Here is a 12,947-nt window from a genome sequence, read left to right on the forward strand (position 1 = left end):
CAGGTGCAAACGACCCTCCCACTTCAGCCTCCCAAATAGCTAAGACTATAAGTATGTGGCACCACCACACCCAGCTAATTTTTGTATTTTTTTTAGAGAGAGTCTTGCTATGTTGCCCAGGCTGGTCTTGAACTCCTGGGCTCAAGGGATCTGCCCACCTCGGCCTCCCAAAGTGCTGGGATTACAGATGTGAACCGTTGTGCCTGGACTGTCTGTCCTAGATAGCTTTTTTTCCCCCAAAGGGCACTATGCCTATGACTTTATCCAAAGAACTTATTAAATTTTAGATACCTGGGACCCAAACTCAGATTTAAAATTTTTTTTTAACGGAGTCTCACACTGTCACCTGAGCTGAAGTACAATGGCGTGATCTTGGCTCACTACAACCTCTGCCTCCCAGGTTCAAGCGATTCTCCTGCCTCAGCCTCCACCTGCCAACACACCCGGCTAGTTTTTTGTATTTTTAGTAGAGATGGGGTTTCACTATGTTGGCCATGCTGGTCTCAAACTCCTGACCTTGTGGTCTCCCTGCCTGATTTTTTTTTTTTTTTTTTTTTTTTTTTTGAGGCAGACTGTCACTCTGTTGTCTAGGCTAGAGTGCTAGAGTGTGGTGGTGCAGTCTCAGCTCACTACAACTTCTGCCTCCCAGGTTCAAGAGATTCTCCTGCCTCAGCTTCCTGAGTAGCTAGGATTACAGGTGCCTGCCATCACACCTGGCTAATTTTTGTATTTTTAGTAGAGATAGGGTTTCACCATATTGATCAGACTGGTCCAAACTCAAAATTCTGGTTTCTGTTCCAAATTTATTTATTTTTGGTGAGGGGAAGCATCGGGATGTGTATTTTGTAAAAACGGGATAATATGCTACATACTTGTTTTATAACTTGCCTATTCTTCTTCCTAACAACAGATTATGAACATGGTTCCTTTGTCAATGATTTTATTTCATGGTATGAGCTGAGAGGAATGTTAAAAAAAAAAAAAAGAATGTATTTTGAGCATGTTTTCTAGTACTCTACAGTCCTTTTTATGTGTGCTAGACCATCATTTATTATACCAATCCCCACTCATAGGACTTCTAGGTTGTTTTCTGTTTCTCCTGTTATAATTATCCCCAGTTAACAGATGAAGACATTGAGGCTTGGATGTGAAGCTTCTCACATATGTGAAAAGCTAAGGCATGGTCAGAGGGGAGCTGGGGATGGCTTGGGTGCTGGCAACAGTCCCTGGCTTCCCCCAGGAAGGGACTGAGGGACTGGATAGAGGAAGCCCCCAAGATATAAGACATGTGACATGTCAGAGGGGAGGCAGGGGCCCTTGAGGAGGAGACCACCCTTTTCCAGGCCCTAGAACCGGATGTGGATGTGATTCCGGCCTAAGCCCTGCCGCCCTCAGGCTTCCCTTATCCCTTCCACTGCCCCCCTCCCTGAGCCCACTCACTGCCTGCTCCATCCTTGCCAGCTTATCAATAGGTTAAGTGGTCAGGTCAGCGATATTGACCATTTGATTAGGACCTTGTCAGATCAATCCCTGGCTCATCTCGTGGGCCTCCTCCCCTGCCCACACATTCCTTCCTGTTCTTCTGCGCCAGGGAGCAGGTGGCCATAGAAGCCTCTGCCCTCCCCACACAGCACCCCAGAACCAGGAACTCCATGGCCCTTTGTGGGCCATTCCTGGTCCTCTGTCTAGGTGCCTAGTTCCTATACCTTCTCCTTGCATCCAACTGTCTTGCTCATAGTCATTAGATCTTGTTTGCTGTATGTCCCCTGCCCCTTGGAGTCTAGTCAGTTAGAGCTGCCCCCACTTGGCTATATAACCTTGAGCAAGTAACTTTACCTCTCTGAGCCTCCGTTTTCCACAGCAGTGTCATGGGATGACACTTGCCAAACAAATGTGAGATGCTGAGAGATCACACCTGCAATGGCCCACCCCTGGTGCATGACCAGCAATCAGGAAATGCCAGTACTGATGCGTCTGTGAGTGCCAGTGTTTCTGTCCATCTGTCCGTCGGTGGGGGTGTATGTGGGCATTCTGTGTCTTTGGGGGCAAGTGGCCCCATCATTCTTAGGTCTGTCCCAAGCCTTAGCTTGGGGCCATTCCCTGTGCTGGGCAATGCTTCAGACCCTCAAAGGAGCCAGACCCTGCCCTGCCCTCAAGGAGCTCACGGTCTGCCATGTACATGGCAAGCTGACCCCAGGACACAGCAAACCATTATGTACACCAGCTGTGAGGAGACTTGAGGGGCCAGGTCCAAACCCCTGAGCTTGCTTTCCCTCTGTGAACGGTGGAATCTACCCTTTATGTGGCACAGCTGCAGGAAATGTAGGCTTTGGGGTTGGACACATCAGTTTCAAATCCTGGCTGTCACGTCAGTTTCAATTCCTGTGCCTGGTAACTGTAGGCCAGCTGCTGCACGTCTGTGTTCCTCAGAGTCCCTGTCTGTACAATGGGAGAAGGTATCTTTTAAATAGTTTCCAATCTTAAGACACTGCTGGGAATACAGCTCCCAGATCCCATGGACTGTCTCTCTGCTTGGAGATGTTGTCTGCATGCGAGGGGGGCCCTCTCCCCTCTGTTGGAGGGCATGTTGGGGTTTGGGAACCTGGGAGGTGGGATGAGAGTTGGAGGTAGATATGCCAGTGGTAATGCTGCCCATGGGCACCACAGCCCCAGGTAGCAGAGGGTGGGGAGACTGAAGTGTGGGCCCTGCTGGAGGGAAGCCCGAGGTAGGGGTGCTGCCTGGGGGAAGACGCCAGCCCTAAGGCGCTGCCTGACTCTGCCCCCCCCACCCAGGCCTGGGGATTCCCTTGCCCACCCCACCATCACTTACACCAATATTGACGGTTAATGCCGTGTCGCCACCGTGTTCAACACTCAGTGCGGCTAATTGTTTTGACTGGGAATCGGCAAGGCGATTAAACGCCATCGATTTTGCCCTGCGCGCTGCATCGATTTTTAAATTTCCTATTGATCCTGGCCCTAAATCTCCTTAACCAAGACCTCACCGTGGAGATGACAGCCGCTGATTAGCTCCAGGGCGGGGGTTAGGGGGAAGCAGCCCCTGTGAGGGGAGCAACCCCAGCTCCTCCCTCCCCCCAGGAACTAGGGGTTCTGGTCCCCTACTGCCCCTGAAGATTAAGGCCCAGAGAGAGAAAGGACAGATGGAAGAGGAAGTGGGGAGACTCCTGACCCTTTTTACCTCCCTTTTTCTTATTTGGGCTTCCTTCATTTCTCTCTGTCTGTGTTTCCCCATCTCTTCTCTTTCTCTGTTTTCCTCTTTCTCAGTCTATCTTTTTCTTTCTCTGCTTCCTCTTCTTGAACTCTGGTGCCTCCCTTAATTCCTCACTCTTCCTTCCTGCAGGGTTGTGGAGAGGCTCAGCAAACCCTCTTTGTGGATGGGCCTCCTGACCTCTTGCCTACCTACCTCTCTGTTCTCTCCATCTTGGACACAGCAGGTAGAAGGACCTGTCCAAAGGCAAACGGATTGTATCCCCCTCACTCTCCAACAAAGCCCTGGCTTCTTGGACCAGGCACTTGAGGCCCTGCAGGGAGCAGCCCCTACAATCTGGAAGCCTCGTCCTTCCTCACTTCTCTCATTGAATTCCAGACAGGCAAAGGCCTGGCATTGTTTTTCCTTGCACCTGGTTCTTTCTCTGACTAAAGTTTGTCTTCCAGGTTCAGCTTGGGTGTTGTTTCCTCCTTAAGTCTTCTGTGATCTCACCCAGGATGGCTGCAGCACCCTCTGCTTACCCCAGCGTGTTGGCATTGGCTTTTCCTTCTGTCTCCCCAACTTGCCTGTGAGCCCCGTAATAAAGCAGAGACCTTGTCTAATTCATCTCTGTCCCCTGCCACACTTGATTCAGAGCCAGAGAAACCTCAATATTTGTTAATGAACTAAATGCATAAATGAATGGACAAATGTACAAGTCAGAAATATCATTATGAGTTTTATTATCTCCCACAGCACATAGGTACCTATTAATGAGTAACCCTTTCAAATTTCTTTCTCATTTGATTCTCCTAGCAGTCCTTTGAGATACACAGTTTAATCAAATAATTCCTCTATTTACCTATCCATCACTTAGTCATCCATTATGCACTAATTGAGCATCTCAAATTTGCCAGGCCCTCTGCCAAACACAAAAGCTGCAAGACGCAGTCCCTGCACTTTAAGAACCTTCCAGTCTAATGGGAAAATGGATGTTCCACAGTGGCAGGCACCAGTATGCCCATTTATGAGACGGGGACACTGAGGCTCAGAGGCCAGAAATGACCACTGCAGACAACAAGTGGCTGATGGGACCTGAATCCCAGGCACCTGACTCCACAGTTCGCCAACTGCAGCTTCTGATGATGTGACAGGAAGAGGGTTCCTCCACTGGAGGAGTGCATCATCCTGCATAAGGGTGAGATGAATTCTCCGGAATGTTGACTGCAGTCTCCTCTCTCTCCAGGTTCTCGACTGGACCGGGTTGGTGGCCTGAATGTATTAGCTTTGCTGCGTCTGCCCAAGAGGTAAGGACCGTGGCCTCAGAGTTTTGCTTAATGATGCACCAGGGATCCTGTTTTCTCACAGAAGTCCCTGCTTTCCCATCCTTGTCTCCGGCCTCACCCGGGGGATTTCTGCCCCTCTCCACTCTGGCCACTCAGAGATTAGAATCTGACTGCTTTGTTTTCACCCTCCATGGATCCTGTGGCTTTTGTGTCAAACAAGTGGTTCTTGGTGTTTGTGACTGTGGGTGTTTCTGCTGGTGAGTGTTAGGACTCAGTAGGAGTGAGATAGGGGTAACTTGGTGGTCAGATCACAGCTTTGGGGTCAAGCATACCTATGTTTAATCTCTTTTCCTGACTTCAAGGGACTTGAGGAAAGTTGGAGCCTCCATTTCCTTATCTGTAAATGGGAACACTAATAGAATCCACCTTAAGTGTCATCCTGAGAGCAAAAGGAGATAGAGGAAGAAGAGCCAGGTGGCTGAGTGGTCCTGGACATGGCTCAGTTTCTCCATCTGTCAAAGGAGGGTAATTAATAGCATTTACCATGCAGAGGTGGTGTGACGATGAAAGTACTTATTTCATAAAATTGTGTAGCTGGAGGAAGTGGGAGCTTGAAATATGGCTGGAAGCATTCCCCTGAACAAAAAAGGTTTTATGAAGCCCCTCCCTAAAGCCCACTGAGACTCTCAGGTAGAAGTGGTAGTTATCCTGTTGTTCACCTCTGTGGGAAGCAGGGGCTCTGGCCATTTGCCCTGATGTTTGCTCCAGTTGGCTTGATGAGGCCCTGGCAGTGAACATGTAGGGAGCGGGGTGAACAGGACTTCTGGGGTGGAACGCCCCCCTACTGCCACCCCTATTCCCACCATCAAAGCTTAACCTACAGGCCTCAGGACTCCAGGGAGGCCTCTGGGTGCCCTTGTAGGACTCCTACCCAGGTGTCCTTTGCTATACCAGGAATCACAGACTCATTTTAACAAGCAGATAGAAGCTGTAGCCCAGGGTTTGCAACCCGGTATTGTAGAGACTGTGATGGACTGGAAAATGCATGGGTTGGGGAGCTGTTTTTTAGCTCCACTGACTGTTCTCATGCACAGATGCAACCCTGACTTACCAGTTTTTGATTTTTCAAGAGAAGCCAGAAACCCAGACTTGTGTGTGACGTCTTCCAATCTTTAAATGTTGGTGACTAATGCAAAACTTCCAAAATCTCCTTGTGGTCCAAACCACATGTTTCAGGCAAGCTTTGGCCCATAGATGTCTAGTTCTGCAACAGTATAGAGCTTCTCCCAGGAAAACACATACCTACGTTTACCCAGTTGTGCTACACTTTGGGATGATCACAGAACCCCTGAAGCTCATTCATGTACCCCTGTTATCACTGCTGAGGAACATGAGAATATTCATTCCAGGACATGTCATTTCTCTAGTGTGCTTTTCTTCAGGGAACTGGAGTTGCAGCTTTCCCAGAAATCCTTACATCCTCAAAAAGAGGGTCAAGGAGTTTCCAGGTTGCAGAATTAGTTTGGGAGCTAGAGACTGGCTTTGAGGAATGCCTGAAATTTGGGCTGAAATGTTTCTAGTTGGGTAGAGGTTACAGTCAGGTCTATGATTTTACTTCTTTGCCTTCAAATAGATGTTCATTAAATATCCATGATTTCACGGACATATGGGTGACTGACTTGGTAACACACGTAATCATAATAGGGCTGGTACATTCCACTGAAGAAACTGACATTTATTAGGGGCCACTTTTGTGTGAGGGCCTGTTCTGGACACTTTGCTTTTTTTTTTTTTTTTTTTTTTTCCCCTGAGACAGAGTCTTGCTCTGTCGCCCAGGCTGGTGTGCAATGGTGCACTCTTGGCTCACTGCAACTTCTGCCTCCTGGGTTCAAGTAATTCTCCTGCCTCAGCCTTCCAAGTAGCTGGGATTACAAGTGTGTGCCACCATGCCTGGCTAATTTTTGTATTTTCAAGTAGAGACAGGGTTTCACTATGTTGGTCAGGCTGGTCTCTAACCCCTGACCTCGTGATCTGCCTGCCTCAGCCTACCAAAGTGCTGGGATTACAGGCGTGAGCCACTGCACTTGGCTGGCACTTTGCTTTTAATCCGCACTGCAACCCTGTGAAGTGAGTGTTGGCAACTGTTAAAAGAGAAAGAAACTGAGGCACAGAGCATGAAGGCAACTTTCCTACAGTCACCCAACATGCAAGCAATAGAGTCAGAATTTGAACCTGGGTTTGCCTGAACTTAAAGCTCTCATTATTGTATCTCACCAAAACCCACCATAGTTTTTGGTATCTCCACAGAGTGGCAAATTTTTGCACTTTGGGAATGAATTTGATTTTGGAGATCATCTGAAGTTGGATTTAGCTTTGATGAAGTTAGCAATGAAGGGTTTGGATAATACTGGGGTCACTTGGTTTTTCAATAGAAACTAGAAACAATTATACACTAGAGAGATGCTTTGCTGATGGAGTTTGTAAAATGGCCTTGAAGGCTGTTGCCAAAACATCAGAAAGTTGAAGAAAAAGTTCAGCCTCCTGAGGAGACATGTTTGAAGGAAGCCATAGTCTTTTAGGTATATAGTTTTGTTATGAAACAACAACTACAATAAACACTTGCTCTGTCTTTCCTTTATAGTCACACTTGGAAGGTGAGTGTTCCCCCAAACATGTCTGGAGGCCTCCTCAATGCTCTGCATGGGAGCTGGAGCCCCAGGATTAGTGAGAGAACCCCCTCCCAGCTGTGGGGTGGTGATAGCCTCTGCTGCCCGTGCTCCCATGTGACTCCCCATCCTCCTCTCCCTCTCCTCTTCTGGCCCTTCTTCCAAATCTCCTCCTACCCATGTCAGGGCCTTCTTTCTACTCTGGGTTGGGTTCACTTCTCTACCTCCTCAGCTCTCCATCTAAGGATCCCCAACTCTGAGGGCCTTCCTGACCCCTCAGCTGGATGATGCCTCCTTTTCCCTCCTGAGCACTATCACCATATCTGATTATATTCTATATGGTTAGTGTCTGCCCCCAGAAGCCTCATGGTGAGGGGACCTCTCTCTGTTTGTCTAACATGTCTGTCTATACTCAGTCCCTGGCACAGTGTAAGTGCTCAGCAAGCATAAGTTGAATGAATAAATAAGTGAGCAAACAGACACATAAACCCAGATCCATCCATTTATTCCTTCAGCCAACATTTTCTGGGATTCCTTGTATGCTAGGCCTTGTACCAACATCTGGAGATGCAGAGAGATGGGAGATCTGTGTGGCCTTTGAGGGGCTTTCATGCTGGTGGGGGCTTGGGCACAGATACCACCAACCTGAACCAGGGCCTGCAGGGTGCTGGGTTAGGGGAGAGACAGACTTACCGGCCTAGGGGGACCTCAGGAATTCTTTGGGGGTAAGGGGAGAACTCCTGAAAGGTAAGGAGAAGCCAAGGGCTAAGTTACATTTTGGGTGGTTGGGAAGGGGTGTGGGCTAACTGGACTCTTACTCACTATTGGGGACCATGGATGCTGACTTGGCCTCAGAGTCCTCACAGCCAGTTACAGTCCCCTGGGTATCTGGTGCTTTCCAAGTGCCAGGGCAGGAGCAGGGCCATGGTACCACTTTGTCTTTCTTTCCCTTCTGTCCTTCCATCTTTCCGCAAAAAGACATAATGGCTTTCGACGTGGAGTGGTCCTGGGATCTCAGAGGTAACTCAGCAGCAGGGATGTGCCCCAGGGTGCTCACACACTCCGAGAGAGTCCTGAATGCTTCAGAAGCAGAAGCTTCAGTCTAGGGGAAAGGCTTCCATCCTGGGTCTGTGAGGTGACAAGGAAGGAACAGAACCCAGAGCTGCATGAGGAGGATGTTTAACCGCACATGGGGATGTTCTCTCACAGGCAAGAGTATAGGTGTGATGGAGGGCTGCCCTGGGATCAGAGGTTTGCCCTTCAGGGCAGTCAGTTTCCACAGACAAGCTGGAGAAGCCAGGGGGTGGCATCAGGGACTTGTCCACATGCCCCAGGCCTAGTCTGCCTCCTTCTGAATTGCACCTGGAGGGCTCCTTGGCTAGAGGAATAGGGTGTGTGCTGTTCCATATGTGGCTTGAAGGATGGGCTCAGCTGGGACAGAGCTTCAGTGTAGAGGCAGCTCTTGGATACTGGTGGGCTATGGCTATGGGTTGGGACCCATAGGGTGGTCTGTAAATTGCAGCTGTGTGATCTGGGCGGTGGGCAGGGCCACTCCTCGCTGAATGTGGAGTCCAGATGTGATAGGCTGTTCACCATTATGGGTTGCTGGGAGGTGGCAAGAGATTGCTTGATCCTTTTGGTCGCCTGTGCTCTGTCACTGGGTGGGTGGAGATAGCTGTGGACTGGGAATATTTGTCAGCCATGGGGTGGGAATTACAGATGTGTAGGAGGTAAAAATGGCTTGAACTCTGAGCTAGTTTCGGGACCAGTGGGTCCCTGGAATCCCTGACAGTCCCATAGCAAATGAAGGTCAAGTGCCAACCATCCTAGTAAGCATGGAGTCCCAGGTGCCAAGAGCAGGCACTTGGCTCTGACTTCAAATAGAGAGACATCCCGCAGGGCTCTTCGAAGCACTGGTGAGGACTGGTAGGCAGAGAGAAGGCCTCAGAGAATGACCCTGGATGTTTTCAGCTGCACTTGTTAGAAAGCTCGATGTGCGCCCCACTCTCACCCCACAGTTGTTGTGCTCACAATGCCCTGCGGGGTCTCTGCTCCTGGCTTTCCTTTCTTTCCTCTTCTCCTTTTGGCTCCAGCCCCAGCATCATCTTTCTTCCTTTTCCTGGTCTTCATTATGTGTCTTGGCCTCTCCATTCCTCCCTGGTCACCTCCTTTTTCTCTGAGCTGGATCTCTGTATTTAGTGTTGCCTGTGGGTTGATTTTTAGCTTTTGTCTCCAGAGAGAGCCACACTGAGATCTGGAGATCGGGAGATCCAGAGATTAGGCCTGGTGTGGGTGCGAGGCCGGGGAAGGAAAGAGAGGAGGAAAAAAGGTGCTTGAGAGAAAAACAAGAAAGGAAGTATTTACCTGCTCCTGGCCACTCCAGGACAGCTTCTGAGGTCCCTTACACAGCGATCCACCCTTGCTTTTCTTGAACTCTCAAGTAATATTCCTGCCTCAGCCTCCTGTGTAGCTGGGCCTACAGGTACAGGCTAAGACCACTGTGCCCACCCTTAGTTTTCTTGGGCATGAGGTGGATAGGGGCTGGAAGGATGTCTAAGTAAGGAGAGTCTAGAATATACCAGATGGGAGTGGAGGGAGACAGAGACCCAGAGAGCAAGCACCTCCAGACAGAAACACAGAGAGGAGAATGGAGGAACTGGAGAGGCGCCAAGAGGAACAGGGAGCAACGGAAAAGTCAGAGGCAGGAAAGCAGAGTAAGGGACTCAGAGACAGAAAGGAACAGAGAGAAAGAGAGAGTGTGTGCTTTGGAGCTGAACTCATGAGAGTGCATCAGAGAGAGATGAAGGCAGCCGGGATGAAGGCAGGGGACGACGAGAAAGGAAAAGCAGTGCAAGGCAGCTGCAGCCGAGGCAGGTGGGCAGGACTGTGGGGCAGTCCTGGCCCCCACCCCCCCAAGCTGGCCATGCCTGGCAGAGTACGAGGAACTTGACCAAGGCCCTGGTGTGTGTGGACTGTGTGTGGAGGGTGAGGTGACAGTGTGTGGTAAGGAGGGATGCACTGCTCCCCCTGTCCCTGTGATCAGGTACCAGTTGTCTCTGGCTGGTCCCTGAAGCTACTTGATATCATCCCTGTCCGTTCATCCTGTTCTCTCCCCACCCTGGCTCACAGGGGCCCAGAGGAACATGGAAAAGGCTTTAGCATCCCTGACTTCTGGCCTGGGGAATGGGGAGAAAGATTGTGTGTGTGTGTGTGTGTGTGTGTGCAGACGGGTGGGGAGAGAGAAAGATCACTTTGGACATGGTGCCCCTTCAGCTTCTCTCTAGCTTTGCCATAGAGTCTTTAGTGCGTTACCAACTCCCCTCCACCACTATCTGCCGTCTGTCTTTCATCTCTCTGGTCTCCTTTCTGTCTCTGTCTCTCACTCAGCCTTTCTGTTCCTCTCTGTGCATTGCCCTTTCTAGTTCTCCCTGCCTCTGGCTCCCGTTCTCTCTTTATCTGTGTCTTCTCGCTGTGTGGCTCCATCACTGGGTTTTCTGCTCTGTTGTGTGCTCTTTCTGTTTCTCTCTCTGTCTCTCTGGTCTCTGTCTCTGTCTCTCTCTGTCGTGCTCTCTGCATTTGCCCTTCCTCTGCTCTCTTTCTCTGCCTTTGCCTCCTGGTTTTGGTGTCTGTGTCCCTTCTAGTCTCTTTCATCTTCTGTCTCTGCTTCTCTGTGCGCCTCTCTATGTGTCCCTCTGTCTCTCACTCTGCTGATCTCTTTCTCTTCTCATGTCTCGGGGTCTCTGCCTGTCCATCCCTGCCTCTGTGTGTGTGTCTCTCTCGCTCCCCCTCTCTGCCCCCACCTTTTTCCTGTTTCTAACACCCACACTCACATCCTACCTCTGGAGTAATTGCTTTTGTCTGGGTTGGACTGGACTTGTGGTGGGGGGAGGGCGGGGGGAGCGGGTGGCGCTGGGGGGGTTGGGAGGGACGGAGGTCGCTTGGTGGAGTTGAGGTGGCATCCACCAAAGCAGAGGTGTTGAGGAACAGAGGTACAGCCTGCCTAAGGTGCCGGGGGAGGTGGGGGCCTAGGCCATCCATCCTGGCAGGGGTCTGGGGTCTCTGGCAGGGAAGGGAAAGAAGGCAGGCAGGCCCGGACATTGGGATTTGGAGATGATGTAGTGATAAAATGGACTAGCCTGTGTCTCTGTGGCAGCCCCTGCTGCCTCACCACCTTCCCCCACTCAGAGACTCAGGGTTGTAGCCTCTACACACACCCACCCTGCCGTGTACACAGAGTCACCATGACACACACAGGGACACACCCAGAGCCTCTAACCCACTTGGAAACACACTTGGCCATCGGCACACAGGGACACACAGCAACATGTAGACATACAGAGAAACCACTTGGACTCTCCGACCCTCATGAGGAGAAAGTGCTTCCAGTACACCCAGAGACCATGGCGCAGATCCCTGAAGCGCACACAGCTGCTCACAGGCACAGGCATGGATTCACACGGGACCTATGGAGACTCACGCGCAGCAACATCCGTGCTCAGACACGTTCTGGCAGGGGCACACACACGCCAACACACACAGACTTCCCAGAGGACATGGGAACACATAGCCACCCCATTACCTGGGGACAGAGGGGATCCCTGAGGTGCTCCTGGGATACAGCCCCAAGGGACAGGCAGAGACTTAGGGATACCGAGGGTCAGGGAGACACTCATGGAAGTGCATACACAGCCACCCTGTGCTCCTAGGACACATCCCATGAACTCATGGTCACATACAGACATGACTCAGGGAGCAAGACACTCAGGTGTGTACAGTCCCAGAGTCCCACAGCAGAGCCTGAGGACACATGCACACCCTGCATACATGGCAGCTTGCACATCACAGACCTCTCTATGGAACCTTCTGTCCGAAGCCTCACAAGCCTCCCGCCCCCACCACACATGTGCAGGCCAGACCCTGGGGTGAGGCCAAGGCAGCTGGTGTGGGTAGCCGGCAGCTCTGAGGGTGGGTACAGGCTGGCCTGAGGGATTGCCCCACTGTTCTTTGCATCCATTCACCATAGCTTACCCCAGCACCCTCCAGACCTTCCCCTGCTTCATGGGCTCAGGACAGTGTTTCCCTGGACCCCCAGGTGCCCCCTGCCCACCTCCCAGAGCTCTGTCCATCACACACCTTCAAAAGGCCCCATCTCCCTGAGCTGCTCCCAACTGAGGGGATACCTGCTTTCTCCCAGGTGGCGTGTCCCTCAATTTATCCCAACCCTCTTGCCTGCAAGTGTGCCCCCATCCCCATCTGCTTCCCTGCCCACTCCCATACTCACCCCCTCTCCTGGCTGTCCAAGCTGTCAGCCTCACTAAGCTCTCCCGCTGTAGGGAAGTGGTGGGGGGTGCCTGGCCCTTCAGAGGCCTGGGTAAGGGGTACATGGCGGTGGGGGACCTGGGTGCGGCTCCTGGAAAAGGAAGCAAGGCAAGCAAGGGAGAGAGAGAGAGGCAGAGGCAGGCAGCCAGCCAGCCGGCTTTATATCCCTGCCGTATTGATCCACCATGTCACAGCCTCGGTCGATAGCCAGCTGAGAAAGAGAGAGGGAGAGAAGGGAGGGGAGGTTTGGGGGAGGGCAACCAGGACCCCTATAGTCCTCTGCCCATCTGGGTCCTTCTTGGTAGGTTGTGGGGTCATGTGTGAGCCTATCCCACCCCCGCAAAAGAGGTCTGCCTTATCCTCCCCCTCTCCTTGGCTGTGGCCCTCTCTCCAAGAGCCACCTCAGCCTTCGTAGGAGAATTTAAAGCATAGAAGATCTGCCCCTTTCTTTCTGTTTCTTTGGAGGCT

General features: G+C 51.2%; 1 protein-coding gene across 2 annotated transcripts in view; it reads left to right on the plus strand.

The window, feature by feature from the left end:
- The window catches only part of POU2F2 (POU class 2 homeobox 2), an 84,120-nt gene that overhangs the window by 12,372 nt on the left and 58,801 nt on the right, over positions 1-12,947 (plus strand). For both annotated transcript variants that reach the window (XM_074385607.1, XM_074385606.1), the window contains exon 2: positions 4,455-4,515. The gene's annotated coding sequence lies outside the window, so the exon portion shown is untranslated. The remainder of the gene's footprint in view (positions 1-4,454; positions 4,516-12,947) is intronic.

This window comes from Saimiri boliviensis, chromosome 14, assembly GCF_048565385.1.
Source record: "Saimiri boliviensis isolate mSaiBol1 chromosome 14, mSaiBol1.pri, whole genome shotgun sequence".
Taxonomy (NCBI): Eukaryota; Metazoa; Chordata; class Mammalia; order Primates; family Cebidae; genus Saimiri; species Saimiri boliviensis.